The following is a 24,324-nucleotide window of genomic DNA, read 5'->3' as shown; positions in this document are numbered from 1 at the left end:
TTTCGTTTATGGGCGTCCCAAGGGACTGGCCGCATCGAAACAGAGCTTATCCAGATGGATAGTTGATGCTATTGCGTTGGCATATGCTTCCAAGGGCATGCAGTGCCCGCTAGGTGTCAGAGCACATTCCACGAGGGGCGTGGCCTCATCGTGGGCTTGGTCGAGTGGGATTGCCTTGCAAGATATTTGTACGGCGGCGGGCTGGGCCTCTCCGTCTACATTTATAAGGTTTTACAACCTGGAGGTTCCCGCCTTACAGGCCAGACTGCTGTCAGTCTAGATGTTCAGTGTTGTCTGACCTGATGTTATCAGCTCAGAATGCTGCGTCTACTGAGCACAGCTCTAGGGTCGACAGTGAAAGTAATAGCACAAGATGTGTCTGGGCAAACTGTGTAAAGACCCTTATTCTTACGTCAGCTCAGGCCGTAACCCCGCCCTGTATGTACGTTTACTTAGCGTCTGAGTGACGCTACACTATGTGGAAGATACTTACGCAGTACGAGAGACCTCTCGTAAGAGAACGTACTCGGTTACTAACGTAACCTCTGTTCTCTCTAGAGAGGGAACGAGTACTGCGTATCTTGCCGTGCATGCGCACGCTCTGGTTGCTTCGATGATGAAAAACCAGATAATAGCTGCCTACGAGCGGTCTTTATAGGCCTAGACCACGCCCTTTTAGGCAGGAAGCTACGAAAAGGGCGCGAAGCGACGCAAAGGGCGCGAAATGCCCCCATTGGATCTGGCGTTGCGTCAGGCCTCGCTCTATAGGCTGCTGCAGTTGCCGCAGAGCAGCCAATAGGCGCGCAAGCTGTTTCGCCTATGTCTGTATGCTGCTGCAACGCGCTTTACATTATTTCAAAATTAAGGATAATTTTTGGCTTCAATATCTCGCAGAAAAGGATTTTCCCCGTAGCGTAAGATACTTACGCAGTACTCGTTCCCTCTCTAGAGAGAACAATCTCAGGTTACTTGACTGTAACCTTGTTCCCTGAGAAAGCGGAACGAGATGCTGCGCTGCTAAGCGCATTGGGAACGTCTTTAGAAGTGACCAGCTGTGAATATTGTATGTAAAACGTCAATAAAATTGACTAAACGGCAGTATAGCCTCGGTTGGTGACGTCACAGGAGCGCACGCGCACGAGGCTATAAATAGATGAGCCACAGGTGCATCGTCAGGATATTTTGTCTGAAGAGCAGTCCTGGGACATCTTCAGCACGGCAAAGTAGCGCAGCATCTCGTTCCGCTTTCTCAGGGAACAAGGTTACAGTCAAGTAACCTGAGATTGTTCCCTTTTGAAAGCTACAGTCGATGCTGCGCTGCTAAGCGCATTGGGAACGAGAATACCCACGCCGCCGTGCTTGAATATGTCTGGACTCCTACGGTTGTGCAGGTGTGTTTCACAAGAACGCAAGAAGGCCTAGACATTAGCTTGTGATGTCGACTCAAGGACATGAGAGCCCGGAGTGGCATGAACATCCAAGCTATAAAATCTTATGAATGTGTGCGGAGAGGACCAGCCTGCCGCATCACAAACTTGTTGTAGGGGAGCACCCCTTGCCAACGCATTGGACGAGGCGACCCCCCTGGTGGAGTGAGCCCTAAGGCCTATAGGCGAAGCTTGACCGCGCGCCTCATAGGCAAGAGCTATAGCATCCCTGACCCACTGAGAGATGGTCTGCTTGGTGGCAGCTGCTCCTCTGTTATGGGGGCCATAACAGACGAAGAGTTGCTCCGACTTACGCCACTGGCTAGTGCGGTGGATGTAAGCCTGAAGAGCACGGACTGGACACAGTCTATGAGAATTCTCCTGCTCCGGCGTTGTGAACGGTGGAGGACAGAAGGCTTCTAAAATGACCGGATGTACAGCCGAGAATGGCACCTTGGGCAGATAATCAGGATGAGGATGCAAAATCACTTTGACCATTCCTGGGGCAAAATCTAAGCAGGATGGCGCGATGGACAGAGCCTGCATGTCCCCAATTCTTTTTAAGGAAGTTATTGCCATTAGAAAAACCATTTTAAAAGTCAGAAGTTTGTCAGACGCTGATTCTAAAGGTTCAAACGGGGTTTCAACCAGACCCTCAAGGACTATTGCTAAGTCCCAAGAAGGGATCTTGGTTTTGACTGGAGGCCTCAGTCTCCTGGCCCCACGAAGGAAGCGGAAGAGCAGAGGGTGCCTCCCAAGCGGTTCCCCATCAATCAGGGCGTGGCAAGCCGAAAGAGCAGCCACATATACCTTAAGAGAAGCGGGGCAAGTGCCTGATGATAATTTCTCTTGCATGAAGTCCAACACTGAAACAATCTGGCAGTTAACTGGATCTACATTGTGTGCAGCACACCACCTTTCAAAAATACCCCATTTAACGGCATAAATCCTCCTAGTGGAGGGAGCCCTAGCACTTAGGATGGTCTCAATAACGGCAGGTGAAAGCCCCGTGTCCCTCAGTTGGTTCCCCTCAGGGGCCAAACGTGAAGATTCCACAGGTTGGGCCTGGGATGGAATATCGTTCCCCCCGCCTGCGATAGAAGGTCCCTCCTCTCCGGAATCGCCCAAGGCGATATTATCTCCGAGAACCATACTCTGTTCGGCCAACGCGGCGCTATCAATAAGAGGCAAGAACCTTGCTGGCTAGAACCCCCGGGAGCAGAGAGACTGGAGGAAACGCATACAGGCGCATATTGGGCCATGAGTGCGCCATCGCATCCAGACCCAACGGAGCTGGGTGACTCAGAGAGAAGTAAAGGGGACATTGCGCTGTCTGTATGGAGGCGAAGAGGTCCACTTCCGCCTGATAAAATCTGGTCCATATCAGATTCACTACTTCCGGGTGGAGTTTCCACTCGCCCATCGGTAATGTCTGTCTGGACAGTAAGTCTGCTCCCACATTCAAGTGCCCTGGAATGTAAACTGCCTTGAGTGACAGGAACTTTCCTTGGGCCCAGAGAAAAATCTGCCTCGCTAATCTGTTCAGATTGCGTGAGTGCAGACCTCCCTGGTGATTTATATAAGAGACTGCTGCTGTATTGTCCACCCGCACTAAGACATGACAGCCCCTCAACTGATGGAGAAGGTATTTCAGAGCCAGAAATACAGCCATCAACTCGAGGCAATTGATGTGCCAATCGAGCTGATGACCCTCCCATTCCCCTTGAGCTGGACGACCATCTAAGACCGCTCCCCAGCCCGTCAGGGAGGCGTCCGTCGTTAGCAGTTTGCGACGACAGGGCGCCCCTAGAGTGGGACCCAAGGTAAGGAACCGGGGTCTGAACCACAGAGTTAGTGTACGAAGTCCGCGGTGCGTCACTTTTATTTGCCTTTGAGGATTGGCTCTTGGATGAAATCCTCTGGCTTTTAGCCACAACTGAAACGGTCTCATGTGCAACAGCCCCAAAGGAATCACCGTGGATGCTGAAGCCATGAAGCCTAACATTCTTTGGTACTGAAGAACAGTACAGTTTTGACCTAGCTTGACTTTGCTCATTGTCTGCCGAATGGTCTCGATTCGAGCGGGAGACAGCTGTGCCCGCATCGTGATCGAATCCCAAAGATACCGAGATAAGTCGTTCTCTGGGCAGGAGAAAGAACACTTTTCTTGGTGTTGAGTCTCAACCCTAGAGAAACTAAATGAGCCAACACGATGTTTCTGTGTTGAAGCGCCAACTCTCGCAATTGTGCCAGTATTAACCAATCGTCGATGTAGTTCAAAATGCGAATGCCCTGGAGTCGTAATGGAGCCAGTGCTGCATCCATGCATTTTGTGTATGTGCGGGGTGACAAAGCTAGGCCGAATGGAAGAACCCGAAACTGGTACGCTTCGCCCCCTAAAGCGAACCTCAGGAATTTCCTGTGTTGTGGCAATATTTGTATGTGAAAATATGCGTCTTTTAGATCGATCGTGACGAACCAATCGTAATGTTGAATCTGCGTCACGACCATCTTGACAGTTAACATCTTGAACTTGAGTGCTTTGACTGAACGGTTTAAGCCTCGAAGATCTAAGATTGGACGCAGCCCCCCATCCTTCTTGGGAACCAGGAAGTATCTGCTGTAATAGCCTGACTCTCTTTCTGGAAGAGGAACATGTTCTATGGCCTCTTTGCTCAGAAGAGTTTTCAGCTCTTGTGACAGTACGTGCATCAGCTCCGGTTTCACGGAAGTGTAAACCACGCCGTTGAAACGCGGAGGACGACGACTGAACTGGATTCTGTATCCTATCTGTACTGTGCTTAATACCCACTCTGAGATGCCTGGCAGAAGTTTCCACGCTGCCAGACTCTCTGAGAGTGGTATTAATTTTACTACTTCCTTTTGAGGGGATGTTAGATGTCCCGCGTCCGGAATGACAGCCGAAAACGACGGAACATCTGACATTTCGCTGGAAACCGCTGCCCCCCGAGGCACGATAAGTGGCGGGGATGGAGAGGTTTTGTGAGGGTATCGGGGAGAGGCGAGTTTTAAATGTTGAACGCGCCCCATCCCGCGGGGGGCTACCCCCACTAGATTGGGCGCCAGACCATCAGGACTTTCTCTTTTTGTTGATAATAGTCCTGATATCTGGCTTAGGAGGTTGTTGAGCGCGGCGAGCCTGTCCCCAATCTTTACGAGGGGGAGCACGCTGAGCCACGCTCTGCTTTTTGACCTCCCTGGATGTTGAAGGACCGGGACGGGGCTGGGTGGCAGACGGCCCCTCCCCTTGAGTGCGGCGAGGAAGAAACTGAACAAACGCTTCCTCGTGTTTCTTTACCTCTTTATATCTTTCGACAACGGTGTTAACCGAGTCTCCAAATAGTCCAGAGGGAGAAACGGGGGAATCTAACAGGAACACGCGATCCTTTTCTTTTATTCCTGTCAGATTCAACCATAGATGTCTCTCCGTGCTGACTAAAGCGCTCATAGAGCGGCCGATGGCACGAGCCGTTTGCTTGGTCGCACGGAGAGACAGGTCTGTGGCTCGACGAAGCTCAGAGAAAGCTTCATCGTCGATTGTACTGCCCGCACTCAAATCCTTCAACAGATCAGCCTGGTATGCCTGTAACACAGCCATTGTGTGCAGCGCAGCACCAGCCTGACCTGCAGCCTGATAAGCTTTTCCCACCGAAGCCGATGTTGTTCTACACGGTTTAGTGGGGAGGGTAGGTTTCTTTAAAGACGATGCTGATTCGGGTGAGAGATAGCTCGCGAGCGTCTCTTCGACTCGAGGCATCTCCATATATCCTTGTGACTTCGCACCCACGATAGCCGAGAATGTCGATGTCGATGGCACAAAGACACGAGAGGTATATGGCTTACTCCATGACTTGGACAGCTCGTCATGGAGGTCCTCGAAAAAGGGGAGAGGTTTTTGTTTCTTCTCCCCTCTGCCACCGGACAGAAACCTATCCTCAAGCTTGCTACGTTTGGGGGTCTCTTGTTCATCTGGCCAGTCAAGCTGCAACCTGTCCACAGCGCGAGTTATCACCTCCAGCAATTCCTCAACAGATTTTCTTTCGCGAGAAGAACGCTCAGAGGCTGGCGGCTCGCGATCTGATGAACCAAGAGATATGTCATCCCCTCCGTGAACCGAAGAAGCACCGAAGCGCGCTTCGAGATCACGAGAAGGAATGTCAGGATTTGGTGACGCAGCAAGCGAAAGGGACGAACCCGTCTCTTGCTCGTCAAGCAAATCCATGCGAGAGCCCCACGATTGCAATGCAGGTGCGGACTGGAAATAATTAAGACGAGTGCGAAGCATCTTGACAGTTAACAGGTCGCAATGCTCACACCCGCCCTTCTCTATCGCCATGACCGCGTGCTGTTCCCCCAAACAAACAAAGCAATAATCGTGTGTATCCATCTCGGTCATGGGACGCGAGCATGGAGGAACACAACGCTTACCTGCTTGTTGACTCATGATGCTCTTTTTCTTCTTTTTAAACTCTTAAAATAAGAAGAGAGAAAAGTGAGAAAAAGAGTGAAGTTTCTGCGTTCTGCTTAGTCAAACTAACTCCTAACAAAATCAAGGATGAGTACGAGAGAGAGTTTTCCGACGCACACAACACACAGAGTGATCTCTGAAGACAAAAGACCTGACGATGCACCTGTGGCTCATCTATTTATAGCCTCGTGCGCGTGCGCTCCTGTGACGTCACCAACCGAGGCTATACTGCCGTTTAGTCAATTTTATTGACGTTTTACATACAATATTCACAGCTGGTCACTTCTAAAGACGTTCCCAATTCGCTTAGCAGCGCAGCATCGACTGTAGCTTTCAAAAGGGAACAGAGGTTACGTTAGTAACCGAGTACGATTTACTGTAGAGAGAAAAAAGGTCTCTATCGCCCCCTGGAGGAGAAAGAGAAGGCTGAGATGTCCTCTTAACTAACATGAGAAAACAAAAAGAAAACTAATGAAGCAATCCGTTTAAAATAATAAAGAGAACAACCTGAAATTCTGAGTCATGTGTAAGTGTATTAGTTGACGAGTGTAGGAAAAGCAAAAGCATACAGCACCTGGTATTTCCAGGCGGTCTCCCAGTACCCTAACCTTTGTTATTAATGCAATTAAAAAATATGACAACACAAAATAATGTATATTATCAAAAACAGACTTTGTCTTGCATTTATTTTTCACAAAATCTTTGTTCTCTAGCATTATAAACGCTGAACTAATACCAACATATATAATTAATTTAAGGACATGCATCAGAAAATTGGGAATGTTAGACAATAAATATATAACAAGAATATAACAGCTTAACAGTAGCTAAAATGTTTTTGCAGTATTGTCTTATATTAATGTCCGGTAAAGCATGACTAAAAACTCCAAAATTATTTATTTTATTTAGTTATGAGAGAAAGACACAGCAATACATCATGTTCTGTAAGATAATCATATTTGTAGTGTGTTCCATTGGTTTAACACGTACAATATAATGTATAAATACAATATATATTTCAGACCTAAATAATAATAGTAATAGTAAATGCATTAAGTTGCATAAAATAAAAATACAGCAAGCTGCCTCAAATAATGGTTGGATTCCACAATTGATAACATAAAACATATATAATAATACAATACAACTTTTACTGTAGTAGTCATAACATTTACTGATGACTTAAAGGGGTGCTATTATGCTTTTTCACTTTTTGAACTTTAGCCAGTGTGTGGTGTGTATGTTTGGGCATAAAAAACATCTACAAAGTTACAAATCTCAAAGTCCACTCCAAACGGAGATATTTCGTTTTTAAAAAATCACTTTTCAAGAACTACAGCGAAACGACTGGTTTGGACTACAGCGTTTGTTTTCCGGATGCAATGATGTCACAACGCGATATCCCGCCTACTGAAATTCAATTCGTTGGCGGGTGGGGGATTCGCCTAACTTTACCCATGTAATATGGACAACCGCTTTTGGGATGCTACAGCGAGCCGTAGGTCGGCTCATTTAAACGCAGCTTTAACTAAAGGTTCGCGAACACACTCCGGTAGCCGTGCTGAAGCAGCGCCATTCACGTGTGTGTTACAGAGGGTCCAAACACACGCAGATCTGCGGCTGATGTAAACACGAACTAGCACATGTCTACGCCGCGCCGTAGATATGTGCAGTATGTGGTAAGAGATTTATTCATCATACAGTGTAGATAGCTTCACTAGCCTTATGGTTTCAGGCATGCAAATAATTAAATACATTAGCACAATAATGATAATGTCACGTATCCACGATCTCGTATGCTGACGATAGGACCAACAATAGCGTATTATTTACTCACCCTTTATGCATCCTAGGTGTATATGACTTCCTTCTTTCAGACGAATGCAATCGGAGTTATATTAAATCAATTCTGGTACTCATAGAACAGCATAGATTGAAAATTAGTCGATCCATAATAAAAAAAAAATGCCTCACATGGCTCCGGGGCGGTCGGTAAAAGCCTCCTTTAGCGATCAGATGTGTTTGGAAAAAAAAAAAAAAAAAATTATATATATATATATATATATATATATATATATATATACATACATACATACATACATTTAAAACGTAAGGATCACTTTAATCTAGTTTGCTGCTTTGGGAAGGGGTGCAGCAGGGCGGAACGCGGTCTACGCTGTTTGCCAATCGCAACGCACTGGGACTCCTGACCAATCACAATACTTCTGACTTTTCGGAAGGCGGGACCCGGAACTAATCGAGCCGTTTGTGCCAGCCTGGGGAGAAAGCTATTGTAATAATGTAAATTATGTGAAAAATAATGCATTTTTCGAACAACTAAGCATGTGAGCATGTTCAAGTACACCTCAAAAACAAATTAAAGACTTTGTAAAGGAGCATAATAGGACCCCTTTAATTTGAGAAATTGTCTATTGCGCTTCTGAATTGGCTGTGAGATTCGCCAATTTTGGGTGCGTAAGATGTGATGGATTCTGACCCGTAAAATAAATCTAACTGAGTGACTTTTTGCACTTTTTAAGGTCACACACTACCTCCCTGCAGTCATTGCGTTCTTTTATGTCCACTTTGACTTCTATTTCGTTGTCATTCTGTCTGCTTCTGTGCTGTTGTCCAGTTGGAACTTTCACTCCAGAATGGCGGCTGCGCTACTGAAGCGCCACCTAGTGGCAGTTACCAAAAAAGAATCAGAGTTTCGCCTCTTGGTATTCTATACTCTTTGGTGGTATGGCCGTAAGCCAGAGCTGAAGACAAGAGTGAGCTATTTAAAGAAGACACACCGACAGCAGCCCTACACGGATCGTTCTTTGAAGTCTGCTCTATAAAATACAACAATAAAAACATTTATACGAGGTTAAACGTTGAGAGTATTTTTTGTTTGTTTGTTTATGCTCCTCAATGACATAACAGCAATTTTAGTCTACCACAGAAAAGGTTAATAAGCCTTTCACACAAAAATCATGTTTCTGTCACGTAGCTCTACTTTTGTCACTGACAACAGGTATCCAAACAGTGATGTTGTATATGGGAAGGTTTTACTTCTGGGATAAAATTGTCCTCAAAAATTAGATAAATCTGAAGAAAAAAACTCACTTTAAATGCCCAGGTATGTCTTCAAAGATAAAACTGACATACATAGGTGGTGCCCAAACTCGGTCCTGGAGGGCTGGTGTCTTGCAGAGTTTAGCTCCAACTTGCCGAACACACCTGCTGGGAAGTTTCTAGTAGGCCTATTCCAGCGATTGTCTTAATATAGGGAGATGGGAGGGTCTGTATTACTTACTATTGGAGGAACCATAACGGCTAACTTGAATCACGTGTGCCTTAATAACCAATCACATTACAGCCTTGACGTCATTGAATTTCAGTCACAGTTCTATGACACTCAAGCTGCGTCCGTAATCGCATACTGCTTCAGTAGGTACTGCATTTAAATTTGAACGTACTTCGTGACCGTTAAAACAGCACGTTCTATATAGTATGAATATGGGTAGTATGAATGGAATTCGGACGTACTACATCCGCCGCGTATCCACTTCCCGCCATTTTTCAAATAACGACTCCTCTCCTGGAGCCTGAAGTGTCCATGGTGTGCGTACTGCAGAATTCGGGCGGAAGCAGTAGGTCATCCGGGTACTTCTCACCTACTGTATTTCGAATACTATGAATTCGGACATACTACTCGCCTCACATACTCTATTCAAAAAACGGCCTCTGGTCTCCTTTCCTATGTACTGCCAGGCTGGAAGTTAGCTTTAGCCATTACGCTTTTTCAGCTAATGGTTGCAGGCTTGTCTTCTATTGGCTTTGCCAATGCCTAGAAAGAGCTTGATTAGCCAGTTTAAGTGTCGGAGTAATTGGGGTTGGAGCTAAACTCTGCAGGACACCCCTCTAGGACCGAGTTTGGGCACCCCTGACCTGACGGACAACAAATTACAAAGGAACCTCTAGCTGGTCCCAACCAGCTCCAACACATATACAGGCAGTTTATAAATAATCCTGAAGGCCCTGATAAACTGCTTGATTTGATCAGGTGCGTTCAATTAGAGTTAAAGCTAAACTCTGCAGAACCCTCATGAACTGAGTTTGGCACCCAGATGAAGGTTTGAGAAGCACTTTGGTTCATGAGAGAATTGCAGGGGGTTTTGGGAACACAATGTGTGCTGGTTTCACTTTGTTTAAAAAATTTGTTGCAAAATTGTCAACATTTTTGTGGATGGAAGTTTGCAGCATTTTAACAGTATACCACCAAAATAAATTATATACAGGATTTAACATATTAAAAGCCTAAGGATTTGAACATGTGAGTCATATTGCAGTTCAAATTGCAACAAATAATTAAATAATAATAATAATGTAATCAAATCAAATAAAAAAAAAATGTACTTGCATGTCATGTGACCATTAACTGCCACCAAAGAAACATAAAACAACTTGTCATTAAATTACTGAAACACTGACTTAAAATTTCAGCAACCTAAACCTCTGGTCTAGTTAAAGTTGAGGAGCATCAGGTACCAAAAGTCGTGGTGATAAATTTAGCCTGTAGAGAGAAAAATGCCTCTCGATCGCCCCCTGGGGGACATGTTTTGGTTTTCTTTGTTAGCATTAAGGCACAAATGAAAATTACGGTGGCCGAGAGAGCTCAACGCGCTGCAACTTAAGAAAACACATGCAAACAGAAAGAAAACACATGCAAACAGAAAAAAAGGACAACAAATAAAAAAAAAACATCTTCATCAGTTTGACAACACAGGCGCTGCAAATCCTCGCAATGCAAACACAAAAAAAGCGCTGCAAATAGCACGGAGCACAACGGAAATGTTTCAGGGGGACCTCAAAAAGTGAGGAACCCATCTATGACCTGATTATTTGTTCAGTGGCTGTTGGTCAGAGCAGAGGTGTTGTCGGTGAACTAAAAGGTGATAGTTCATCAAGTGATGTGACGTTTGACACCGAAGCTTCGAAGCTTGCATCAGAAAAACGAAACATCTCACAGTGAAGCAGTGTACCGGAGCTTGATTCGTTTTGCCATAACCACGTGACCTGTGACGTCCGAAGCTTCGTTTGTCACTTTTTGAGGTTCCCCTGAAACATTTCCGTTGTGCTCCATGCTATTTGCAGCGATTTTTTTGTGTTTGCAGCGCTGTTTTTGTGTTTGTGTTGCGAGGATTTGCAGCGCCTGTGTTGTCAAACTGATGATGTTTTTTTTTATTTGTTGTCGTTGTTTTTTCTGTTTGCACGTGTTTTCTTAAGTTGCAGCATGTTGAGCTCTCTCAGCCACCGTAGAAAATTCATATATACTGAATTAAACTTTGGTTGATACGGAAATGTTTCGTGAAAAAAGCTTCAAAAGACATGAAAACTTGACGGAGGAAAGGGGCATTTTGTGTTGCAGCTGCAGTCCGAAACGTGTGTCATTACGGGTCGATCCGTGTAGGGCTGCTGTCGGTGTGTCTTCTTTAAATAGCTCTCTCTTGGCTTCAGCTCTCACTTACGGCCATACCACCCTAAACATGCCCAATCTTGTCCGATCTTGGAAGTTAAGCAGGGTCGGGCCTGGTTAGTACTTGGATGGGAGACTGCCTGGGAATACCAGGTGCTGTAAGCTTTTGCTTTTCCTACACTCATCAGTTAATACACTTACAGTAAATACACTTACACATGACTCAGAATTGTAGGTTGTTCCTTTTATCATTTTAAAGGGATTGCTTCATGAATTTTCTTTCATTTTGTTTTCTCTGTGACGTCTGAGAGGGCATATTAGCCTCCTCATTCTTCCTTTCTCCTCCAGGGGGCGATAGAGAAGCTTTTTTCCCCCACAGCAAATATCTAAACCGGGGGTGCCCGAACTGTCCTGCAGAGTTTAGCTCAAACTTGCTTCAACACACCTGCAGGGAAGTTTCCAGTATGCCTAGTAAGAGCTTGATTAGCTAGTTCAGATGTGTCTAATTGGGGTTGGAGCAAAACTCGGAACACCGGCCCTCCAGGACCGAGTTTGGGCACCCCTTCTGTGAACATTTTTTGTTTTGGCTAAAAACTGTTTTGTCAACCAAACCCTTTTTTTTTTCGTATTAATATTTCAATAATTTAATTACACATTTGCATTTTTACGGCCACATGACATCCAAGTTCTAGATTGGCTGTGAACACGGATCAGCCCGTAATGACACACATTTTGTAACATTATAAATGTCTATATCATCACTTTTGATCAATTTAAAGCATCCTTGCTAAATAAAAGCAAGGATTATATTTAGCATTATTTGAATCTGCATTGCAAATTGCAGTAATGAAAATGTAGCTTTGACATTACAGAAATAAATTACATTTAAAATATATTCAAATAGAAAGCATTTATTAAAAAAAAAAAAAAGTACTAGTTTACAGTACAATAAAAAGTACAAATATTTCACAATATTACTTCTTGCTGTATTTTGGATCAAATAAATGCAGGCTTGGTAAGCAGATGAAACTTCTTTAAAAACATTAAAAATCATAGTGTTCCAAAACATTTGACTGGTAGTGTACAAACAGAAAAAAGTCTCGGAAGCAAAGCAGGGTCGGGCCTGGTTAGTACTTGGATGGGAGACCGGCTGGGAATACCAGGTGCTGTAAGCTTTTGCTTTTTCTACACTCATCAGAAAATACATTTACACATGACTCAGAATTGCGGGTTGTCCCCGTTATCATTTTAAACGGATCGCTTCATTTAACTTCTTTCATTTTGTTTTCTCTCTGGCGTCTGAGGACAGCTCAGCCTCCTTATTCTTCCTTTTTCCTTCAGGGGGCGATCAAGAGGCTTTTCTTTCACAGCAAATCTCCAAGCACTTTGTTGTTTTGTTTAATATTTAATTAATTATTTTTTAAATTATTTAATGACACATTTGCATATTTACAGCCTGGCCCAGCTTGTCCCTCTTTTTATATATTAAAAAAAAAAATATATATATATATATATATATATATATATTAGGGCCGGGACTCGATTAAAAAATTTAATCTAATTAATTAGAGGCTTTGTAATTAATTAATCGAAATTAATCGCATTTTAATCGCATATAAATATTTGACCTGAGAACAGTGAGAAGTAAGATTTTTACATGGATTTTTAGTATACCATTGAATAATGACTGAATACATATTGTTCAACCAAGTCCAACAGACCAGTGCAATATTGCCATTAAGTGTAGCAATAGGCTCGATGTGCTACAGTGAGATGCGAATTCCTTGTTGCATAGCTTGCACACAACCATGCTCTTATCGACGCTTCCATCCATTCGTTTTTTATAACAAAATTTCCCATCCACAGGGCCAACCAAAGCGGTCCCATCAGCTTTTTTGTCCATGTTCACTGTGGTTTGTTTTGCTGCGTCCCAATTCGCCTACTTATACTATACCCTATAAGTATGTACTCTTTTTGTGAAGAAAAGTACATACTTTTGAGTATGTAGCAGAATAGTAGGCAAGCTTTGGGACATACTACCTAGTCATAACTGCTTTTTTAATGGACGCTCTGTTGCTTAGTTACCTGAATCCTGTCACTGTTTAAACTGCCCTGTCAATCATCACAGTTAACATTATCTACATTTCGTTTGAGAAATGAAGAGGCACGTTCTTTAACGAGTCTTTCATGCCGAGAACTCTGCTCTTGTGTTTGCTTAATTATGCATTTAAACGTTAATGACAAAACCTATCATTATAAATGTTGCTACACATGGAATATAACACGGATAACATTTAAAAAATATTTTTTATCAGGTTACACACTGATTATTTATCACTCAAAACCACTTTCTCTACCTGTCCGGTGGTCGCGCATATCCTCCATGTTTGTAGTTTTTTAACACTTTTTATGCGTGTTTGTAGTTCTAATCGAATCCTCGTTCACGGCGCAGTGTGTTGTGGGCAATATTAGCCGTTAGAGTGCGCATTGATCGTTAAGTAGTAGACCACCCGGGAATCTTTGGAATACTTTTTTAAACATACTACGATTTGGGACATACAATACTATTTAGGACGGACGCAGCTTGTCTGAACCAGAGCGGGATGCACTTTTTTCCAGGGGTTTCAGTACAGCGTAATCGATACTGCGTCACCAGGCAGGCGTGGCCTATTTGAGAATTTGCATAGGTCACCGATCATGCACAGTTAGGGAAAAACAATTTGCTTCAAATACCTCCACTATTGCAGGGCTTTCGTGCACTTCATATTCATATACAGTATCATGAAATACCTGTCCACGTTCGCAGGGGTTTTGTGCACTTCATAATTATATTCATATACAGTATCTTGAAATACCTGTCCACGATCGTTTATATTCATATACAGTGTCTTGAAATACCTGTCCAAGATCGCAGGGGTTTCGTGCACTTCATATTTATATTCATATACAGTATCTTGAAATACCTGTCCACGATCGCAGAGGTTTCATGCACTTCATAATTATATTCATATACAATATCTTGAAATACCTGTCCACGATCGCAGGGGTTTCGTGCACTTCATAATTATATTCATACAGTGTCTTGAAATACCTGTCCACGAATGCAGGGGTTTCGTGCACTTCATAATTATATTCATATACAATATCTTGAAATACCTGTCCACGATCGCAGGGGTTTCGTGCACTTCATAATTATATTCATATACAGTATCTTGAAATACCTGTCCAAGATCGCAGGGGTTTCGTGCACTTCATAATTATATTCATATACAATATCTTGAAATACCTGTCCACGATCGCAGGGGTTTCGTGCACTTCATAATTATATTCATATACAGTATCTTGAAATACCTGTCCATGAACGCAGGGGATTCGTGCACTTCATAATTATATTCATATACAATATCTTGAAATACCTGTCCACGATCGCAGGGGTTTCGTGCACTTCATAATTATATTCATACAGTGTCTTGAAATACCTGGCCACGAACGCAGGGGTTTCGTGCACTTCATAATTATATTCATATACAATATCTTGAAATACCTGTCCACGATCGCAGGGGTTTCGTGCACTTCATAATTATATTCATATACAGTATCTTGAAATACCTGTCCAAGATCGCAGGGGTTTCGTGCACTTCATAATTATATGCATATACAATATCTTGAAATACCTGGCCACGAACGCAGGGGATTCGTGCACTTCATAATTATATTCATATACAATATCTTGAAATACCTGTCCACGATCGCAGGGCTTTCGTGCACTTCATAATTATATTCATATACAGTATCTTGAAATACCTGTCCAAGATCGCAGGGGTTTCGTGCACTTCATAATTATATTCATATACAATATCTTGAAATACCTGTCCACGATCGCAGGGGTTTCGTGCACTTCATAATTATATTCATACAGTGTCTTGAAATACCTGTCCACGAACGCAGGGGATTCGTGCACTTCATAATTATATGCATATACAATATCTTGAAATACCTGGCCACGAACACAGGGGTTTCGTGCACTTCATAATTATATTCATACAGTGTCTTGAAATACCTGTCCACGATCGCAGGGGTTTCGTGCACTTCATAATTATATTCATATACAATATCTTGAAATACCTGGCCAATATCGCAGGGTTTTCGTGCACTTCATAATTATATTCATATACAGTATTTTGAAATACCTGTCCACAATCACAGGGGTTTCGTGCCCTTCATATTTATATTCATATAACGTTAGTGTCTTGAAATAACGTTACCTGTCCACGATACCGTTGTAAACCATGATTTATTTTCGTAAATAGACGCTACACGTTTTACATTTCTATAACGGCTGTTTATTTGTTTTCGAAAATCGTTTAAATTTAAGATTTTAACACATAAAAATAACCTGTATGACTGTGTTGTCCTTCATTATCCATCAGTGCTGATCCTAGGTTTTGAAATGCCCGCGCAAAAAAACTGACTTACTGCGCATGATCGGTGACCTCTCTTAATAATTTTTTTTTAGAAAGGGGCGTTTTCCCAACGCCCCAGGGACGCCCATTTTACGTCGTGGTAATGAAACCCCTGGAATTTAGTGAGTCCCGAACCAGAGCCATGGCTCTGGTCTGAACGCTAGTTGGTGCTCCAGTATAATCGGTCCGCCGAATCTCATCCAGTAAGAAACGTTCCGCGGTGCAAAACTAAGTGCGATTAAAATGCGTTAAAAAATTTTAACGCGTTATTTTTGTGTAATTAATTAATCTAAATTAACGCGTTAAAGTCCCGGCCCTAATGTGTGTGTGTGTGTGTGTGTGTGTGTGTGTACAACCATCAGATGTTTTTGGACAGTAAGATGTTTAATGTGGACACCAACCCTTCTGCACACCAACCCTGCATTGACAGCAAAAAAAAAAGAAGATTGTAATTTGTAATTTGTAATTTTAAAACAAGTAAATAGAATTTTTCAGGTTTCTTTGATGATTAGAAAGTTCAGAAGAACTGCATTTGTCTGAAATAGTAATCTTTTATAACATTATAAATGTCTTTGTCATCACTTTTTTATCAATTTAAAGCCTACTTGCTAAATAAAAGTATTAATTTGTATATTTTTTTTTCCAAAATAATAATTTAAGAAAATCATACTGACCAAGCTTTTGAATGGTATAGTGCACAATGTTACAAATACTTTTTATTTTAGATAAATGCTGATCTTTCTATTAATCAAAAATCCTAAAAAATGTACTCAACTGTTTTAAATATTGATAATGATGATAATAATAATAAAAATAATAATACATGTTTCTTGAACAGCTAATCAGCATATTAGAATGATTTCTGAAGGATCATGTGACTCTGAAGACTGGAGTAATTATGCTGAAAAATGTAGCTTTGAAATCAAAGGAATAAATTACATTTTACAATATTAAAATAGAAAGGAGTTATTTTATTTTGTAAAAATATTTCACAATATTACTGCTTTTGCTGTATTTTTGATCAAATAAATTTAGGCTTGGTGAGCAGAAGAGACTTCTTAAAAAAACATTAAAAACTTACTGTCCAAAACGTTTGACTGGTAGTGTATAAACAGTTAGTAGTGCTAGAGATTTACTGTAGAGAGAAAAAAGCCTCTCGATCGCCCCCTGGAGGAGAAAAGAAGAATGTCCTTCGCAACAATGTAAGAGTGTCACACAGAAAACAAAAGGAAAGAAAATAAATGAAGCAATACGTTTAAAATAATAAAGGGAACAAGCAATAATTCTGAGTCATGTGTAAGTGTATTAACTGATGAGTGTGGAAAAAGCAAAAGCTTACAGCACCTGGTATTCCCAGGCGGTCTCCCATCCAAGTACTAACCAGGCCCGATCCTGCTTAGCTTCCGAGATCGGACGAGATCGGGCGTTTTTTTTTTTTTTTTTTTTTTATTATCAAAAATATACAAATTTTACATTTCACAAACTATATCATTACAATCCTTAGCATGTTATATTAAGTACACAGACAACTGCTCAGAAATTTAAATACATTTTCTTTCCATCATCCACATTTATAAGATTACAGTCCGTTAGAAAAGCTTTTTCAAACACATCTTTATCCAAATATTTCCACATAAGACAAACATTTTTCCTCAGTATATTTTTGAACATTGTACAGATATCTACATTTTCCCCTTCATAAAACGCTAAGTTCCTCCGTGCCCATATAGCGTATCTTGCATGACTCAGTACATAATTGCAGAGATTTACTTTCTTATCTTTATAGTCAACACAATCTCCAAATAAAAACTGTTTCTTCCATTCATCTTGTTTAACATTCTTCCTCCAGTTTTCTTTGATTAGTTCTTTTAGCTTTTCATGAAAACCCTCAAGTTCTCTGCACTCTAAAAAAACATGCATCAACGTTTCTGGAGCAGATCTACACACATCACAATCCCTATTTATGTTCTTATTTATCTGGTGAAGAACCACTTTCGTGTAGATTCTGTTGTGCCTTAATTTAAAATCCAGGTTTTCAGATTCTATTCCATTGTATTTTACCCATAGATTTTCCCAAATTTCCTTAACCTTTAAGCCAGGAAGCACTTTAGACCACACATTTTCTGATGCCAGTAATTTGATCTCTTTCTTCAAAATAAATTTGTACATCCTATTAGTAGTTACTCCATTTAATAGTCTTTTCCCATCACCTCCATCAAAATACAAATCAGGCAATCCCCATTCCCCAGGTTTAACAGTTTCATTTTCAATGCTCTTTACCCATGCTCTGGGCAGACTCGTCTTAATATTTTCACACATCAAGTCTACTTTTGACATTTTGATTTCATCATCACACTCCGAAACACAATCATATATGGCTCTGTTAGGTAAAAAACCTCTTACAAATTCATATGCTATATCTTTAACTTGTCTCACTCCAGCTTTCATAAACAATTTGTCATAAAACACTCTCTCTTTCATTCTAATAAAGTCAATCAATCCTAATCCTCCTTCTTTATAACTTGCAATTAATGTTTTCCTTGCTATTTTAACTCCTTTCCCTCCCCACATAAAATTATTTGTTATCTCAGTCATCTCGTTAATTACCCATTGTGGTAAATCAACTGCGCCTAAAATATAGTTGCATTTGGAGAGCAACAAAGAGTTCACAACCATAACTTTCCCTCTTAACATTAGTTCTCTTAATTTCCAGAATTGGAGTACTTGCTTTATTTTATTTAAAATCCCCGTCCATGTGGCATCCCTTGCACCCTTCATATTCTCTCCAATTTGAACTCCTAAAATATTAACATAGTCTTTAGCAATTTTAAAAGGTATGTCACACCCTCTCAAGTCCACCCCTCCTATGCTCATTATTTCTGATTTTTCAATGTTTATTTTTGCCCCCGATGCTTTCCCGTACATTTCTATGTGCTTCATTACATTTTTTATACTTTCTGCATCCTTAATCGTAAATGTCGTATCGTCTGCGTATTGGTGTATTACACTCTCACCACTATTTGGTATTTGGATACCCTTTATTTTTTTGTCCGCTCTAACCCTTATGGCTAGTGGTTCAACCGATATTGAATATAATAAGGCAGACATCGGACATCCTTGTCTCACTGACCTTTCAAGTGGACAAGGGTCTGTCAAAACCCTATTTACTTTAACACAACTTTCCGCTTTACTGTATAGCAGATTGATCCATTCCAGCATTCTATTCCCGAAACCAAATTTTCTCATTGTTTGCTCCAAGTAAGCATGCTCCACCCTATCAAAAGCCTTATTTAAATCTATACATAAAATTATTCCACCTTCTTGATCCTCCCTCATACTTCCCACCACATCTCTTATTGTGCAAATTGTGTCCGTTATGTCTCTCCCTGGGATACTATAAGCTTGATTTGGTGCAATTATGGTCCCAATGACCATTCTGAGTCTATTGGCTAAAATTTTTGTTAAAATTTTATACTCTGTATTTAATAAGCTTAGAGGTCTATAGTTTTCTAAATTGAGTGGACTACCCTTATTTTTGAAAAGAATCGTTATCATCCCCATACACATAGATTTTGGAACTTCCTTTTTTCTTTCCATCTCCCTAAACATTTTTAACAAAATCGGTGACAAAATTTTAACAAAGATCTTATAAAATTCATGTATTAATCCATCTGCCCCTGGGCTTTTATTTGTCTTTGTCTGTTTAATTGCTTCTTCTACTTCTTCTAGAGTTATGTCTCCCTCACACAACTCCCTATCTTCATCACTAAGGCTTATATTAACATTTCTTAAAACCCTATCTATATCCTCTTGTTTTATGTTCTCTTTCTTATATAAATTCCTATAGAACCTATCAACCCTTTCTAAAATATCTACATAGTCCGTAACTTTCCCCCCATCCTCGTCTACCAATACCGTAATAAATTTATTTCCTTGTTTTTTCTTCTCTAAATTCAAAAAAAATTTTGTACATCTTTCCCCATCTAAAACATATTGTGCTCTGCTCCTTATTTTAGCACCTTTACATTTTTCTTTTTCACACACCTCTATTTCTGCTTTTATCTGACAATATGGTTCTTTCGTATATTCAGGATTACTTTCAATTTTCCCAACTTCTTCTTCCAATAACCTGTACATAGTATCCAATTTGCATTTTTCCATATGATTTCTCTGTTTCGAGTATCTAATACTCAACCTTTTAATTTTCTTTTTTAATCTACCCCACCATTCACATATATTTTCTTCATATAAGGAGTTTTCCATTTCGTATTTAATACACTTCTCTATACTTTTTCTATATGCATCTTCCTTTAATAAAGCAGAATTTAGACATCACGTACCACCACCTTTTCCTTCAAAGTTTCCCTCTAATTTCACTGTCATTACTGCATGATCACTTATACCTGTGAAGTTATAACTCACATTCTTTATATGTCGTAAAATATCTCTTTTAACCAAACATAAATCTATTCTACTTTGTTTAAGGTCCCCCATCACCATTTGCCTCCTTGAAAATTCTCTCTTGTAAGGATTTTCCTCCCTCCAGGCATCTGCCATATCCTTACTCTGCATTAACATTTTTAAACATTTTCTAGAAGTATCCTCTTTGTACACCATATTTTTAGCTATGTCTAGTCTTGTACATTTCACATTAAAATCTCCCACCACTACACAATTCCCAATACATAAAGGTTTCAGCATCATAAAAACCTCTTTTCTTTCAGTTTCCACGTTTGGAGCATACATATTAACTAATCTATATTTATCTTTTTGAAGTGTAAAATCTATTCCCAATACCCTCCCTTTACCATCATTTTGTATTTGTTTTATATTATACATCCTCCCACCTCTAATCAAAATTGCTACCCCACAGGCTTTTTGGGTGCCGTGGTTTACATGTATCTCCTCATCCCAAACCTTTTTAACCCCTTCCATTAAATCATCTGTCCAATTTGTCTCCTGTAGACATATTACTTGAGCATTAAGCCCACTTATCACCCGTTTAAATTTGTCCATGTCCCTCAGGCCATTACAATTCAAACAAGCAATGCTCAATACTTCATCCATAAGAAAAATAAAAAAAATAATAACATAAACATTTATGTGTCTCATTAAACAGATATTACCTCTTACTTTTTGGCGCTGCCTTCTTCACCCTTTTCCATTTTCCTCTTAAGTTGCTTAGAAACAGCTTCATTTTTCCCAGTTTCGTCCATAATGTTTATCAAAAGAACATTAGTCTCTTGTACAATCATCCCCTCTTCTTCTTCCTCGTCTCCATTCCCTTCTTGTATTCTTGTCGATGCTCCTGCTTTTCCCACTACCATATCTAGTTGATTTTTGTTATCATCTCTTTTATTTCTCCCATCCCCGTCGGTTGTCGTTTCATTATCCATCCCTCCACTCACGTTAGTATGCCTCCTGCTTTTTCCCGACCATCCTGCCTCCATTATACCTTCCAGCTCACTCCATTCCTCGCCTCCTACTTCACCACTTGATAGTTGGGTCTCTTCAATTTCACCATACAGGTCCACGGTGTCCCCCGTCTCCTCTTTGTTGTCGTCCTCTTCTGCTGCGTTGCATACACACAGTTCATTTCTTTTCCAACACACCGTGCAGTTCCCTTCGCTGCACTCCCGTGCATAGTGTCCTTGCCCGCCACACTTATAACATTTAAAGTTCGGGCAGTCTTTAACAATATGTCCTGGCTGTATGCACAGGCGACATACCTTCACCTGTCTGTCGTGTAACACCCGAAAGTGCTCGGTTCCTCCCACTATCTCGAACTTCGTTGAGTATGGGAGTGATTTTACCTTTTCCGTAAACTTGACCTTTAGGAACCTCGTCCCATCAGCGATTCCAGTCCCTGGCCACATTCTCCTTTTCACTGCAGAAGCCGCTGTCACTCCCCAGTCTGTTAATTTCTTTATTATTTCCTCATCAGTTATGTAGGTTGGCAGGTTCAGGAAAGAGACCACAGTCTCGCTGTTATTGATCTCCTTCACCAAAATACTCCCGTTTCTAATTTTTATTCCATCTAATAACTTCTTTTTCCCTTTCTCCTCATGCATGGTCAGTTCATATTACCTTGGATTCTTGTATCTACAGCCAATGACTTCACCACACTCTTCTTTTACTTTCCGCAATAATTCCATCATCGTAATTCTTTCATTTCCAACTATTTCTACCAACACAGTCAGTTTCTTCTCATAACTCCGACCTGTTGCTGCATTTCCATGTCCCATTCTCCACTCTACACCTTTGTCTTTCTCCTTGTTAGTTTCCATCCTGTCCGTAACACGCCGTGGGTAACCCCACTCCCAGTAGCACCCCAAACAGCAAAGCGCTGTTTGGGGAGAAGTCTTACACCTCCTTATAAACTCCTCAGTTCTTCTCCCAGATTTAAATACAAAAACAAAGGAATTAACAAAATATTCTTTCAACAGAACTTCCCGTCTGTTTTCGGCACTGAATTCACTCACTCCCTGGATCGTACCACTATCGGGCGTGTTCAGGGTGGTATGGCCGTAAGCGAGAGCTGAAGTCAAGAGAGAGCTATTTAAAGAAGACACACAGACAGCAGCCCTACACGGATCGACCAGGAATGACACACGTCCCGGACTGCAGCTGAAACAAACAGCCTCATTTCCCCACTCAAGTAATCCTGTGTTTTAAAACCTTTTCCACGAAATATATCGCTTCAATCAAAGTTCAACTCCATAATGGTAATGACAGTTTAAAAGCAGAATTGCGAAGTATATTGGGGGTTTTTTTCACTAAAATGTATTGGTATTACTTGTTTTTCTTTCTGCTAAAACGTTATATATATATATATATACGTGGGAACGTCATATTAACTCGTGGGAACGTGATATTAGGTGTGTTCGAGATGCACTACACTAGCCTGCCGCCGGCTGGCGAGAGCAGCCGCTTGCAGTCGGGGGAGGAGTAAAGAGACGGCAGTCAAGTCGGACACTTATAGAGGATGAAACTGTATTCCAAACATACACAAAAAAGGAATATAGAAAAAGAAGAGATGAAACTACATAAGATAAATAAATTAAAAAAAAGTTACACTATCGTTTATTCTATACAATCGTTTTGCTTTTTTTGTTGATCATATCAAGTATGTGAGTTATTTTACTGTAATGCAATATGACGTTTATTATTTGCATCTTGGTTTTGTAGTTAGCTATAGGACATTTTTCAAATATAAGCAGTTTATTCAGTGTAGTGAAGCCTCTCACAGCATCCATTAAAAAAACGGCCTCTGGTTGACCTTTTTTTTTCTTCCAAACTTTACACTTATACAATAAGAATATATACCATATCGTCTAATCTTCATTTTCATCATTAATGTTTTGTTTGAATATCAGATATTCGATATAAAGATTGATTCCATACAGGAAATTATTTAAGAAAAAACACGCAGCACACGTCGTGCTTGTCATCACATAATCTGACCAATGAGAATAAAGTGTGTCGTCATCAAGGCTTTCGCAGCCGATTTTAAGCAGCTGCAGCGCCTGACCTCTGCGACTGCTCTCGTTTTGCTCTCACGGTACTTTGATGGCACACGTGATCGAAAGGCGGCTGCAGCGCCGATCAAAGTCGGACAAATGATCTTACCAGAATGCATTGTTTTGTAAGGCGGCAGCCGATTTCTTGCGGCGCCGCATGAAGTCGAACGCACCTATTATGTCGTGGCCACGAGATATTAATTCGTGGGAACGTCATATTAACTCGTGGGAACGTCATATTATGTCGTGGCCACGAGATCATTTTGTTGAGGTAACGACATCCTTATGTCGTGGGCAAGAGATATTAATTCGTGGGAACGTCATCCTTATGTCGTGGGCAAGAGATATTAATTCGTGGGAACGTCATCCTTATGTCGTGGGCAAGAGATATTAGGCTCGTTTGAGATGAGCAAAATCTGCACAGAATCGATCACCGGTGATCAACGCAAGATGCATGCCGGTTAGAAAAGTGTCCGAGTTACGTCCGACTTGCTCTGACATCGTGCTGACGTGTGCCAAAAAACTCTTGCGATGGCGAGGCGGATGTGTCAGATTGAGCAGTCGGGCACAGTAGCTCTCCACCGACTGCGCTGACCAAAAGCACGATGGGAAATGACTGGCTGACGACACAGCTTAATGCTCATTGGTTCAAACAACTGTGATGTTGCGTTCTTTTCTAAAATGTTTTATTTTTTAATCTAATATCATTTGGTTATGTGTTTAAATTCTGCATGAATATTCCCAAACACTATGACAGTGCGATCTCTGTGTGTGATTTGTGATTGTTGTCATATTACTATAAAAATATAAAATACACGTTTGTACTAAAGTAAAAATGGATGATAAATACGCCTTTCGTATGGAATTAAAAAGCAGGCATTTTGAGTGTTTTGTTCATCGTATTTATTTTCATATAAAAGCAATAGAACTTAAATTATATCATGTTTATCAGCAAGACAGC

General features: G+C 41.0%; 1 non-coding gene across 1 annotated transcript; it reads left to right on the top strand.

Moving 5' to 3' along the window:
• Positions 1 to 11,426: 11,426 nt before the first annotated feature.
• LOC141289092 (5S ribosomal RNA) lies at positions 11,427 to 11,545 on the top strand. Its single transcript, XR_012339835.1, has one exon. It is a non-coding gene; the product is annotated as a 5S ribosomal RNA (ribosomal RNA).
• The last annotated feature ends 12,779 nt before the right edge of the window (positions 11,546 to 24,324 follow it).

The sequence above is a fragment of the Garra rufa genome, chromosome 16 (assembly GCF_049309525.1).
Source record: "Garra rufa chromosome 16, GarRuf1.0, whole genome shotgun sequence".
Taxonomy (NCBI): Eukaryota; Metazoa; Chordata; class Actinopteri; order Cypriniformes; family Cyprinidae; genus Garra; species Garra rufa.
The sequence above is the reverse complement of the archived record's forward strand: the minus strand, read 5'-3'. Positions and strand labels throughout refer to the sequence as shown.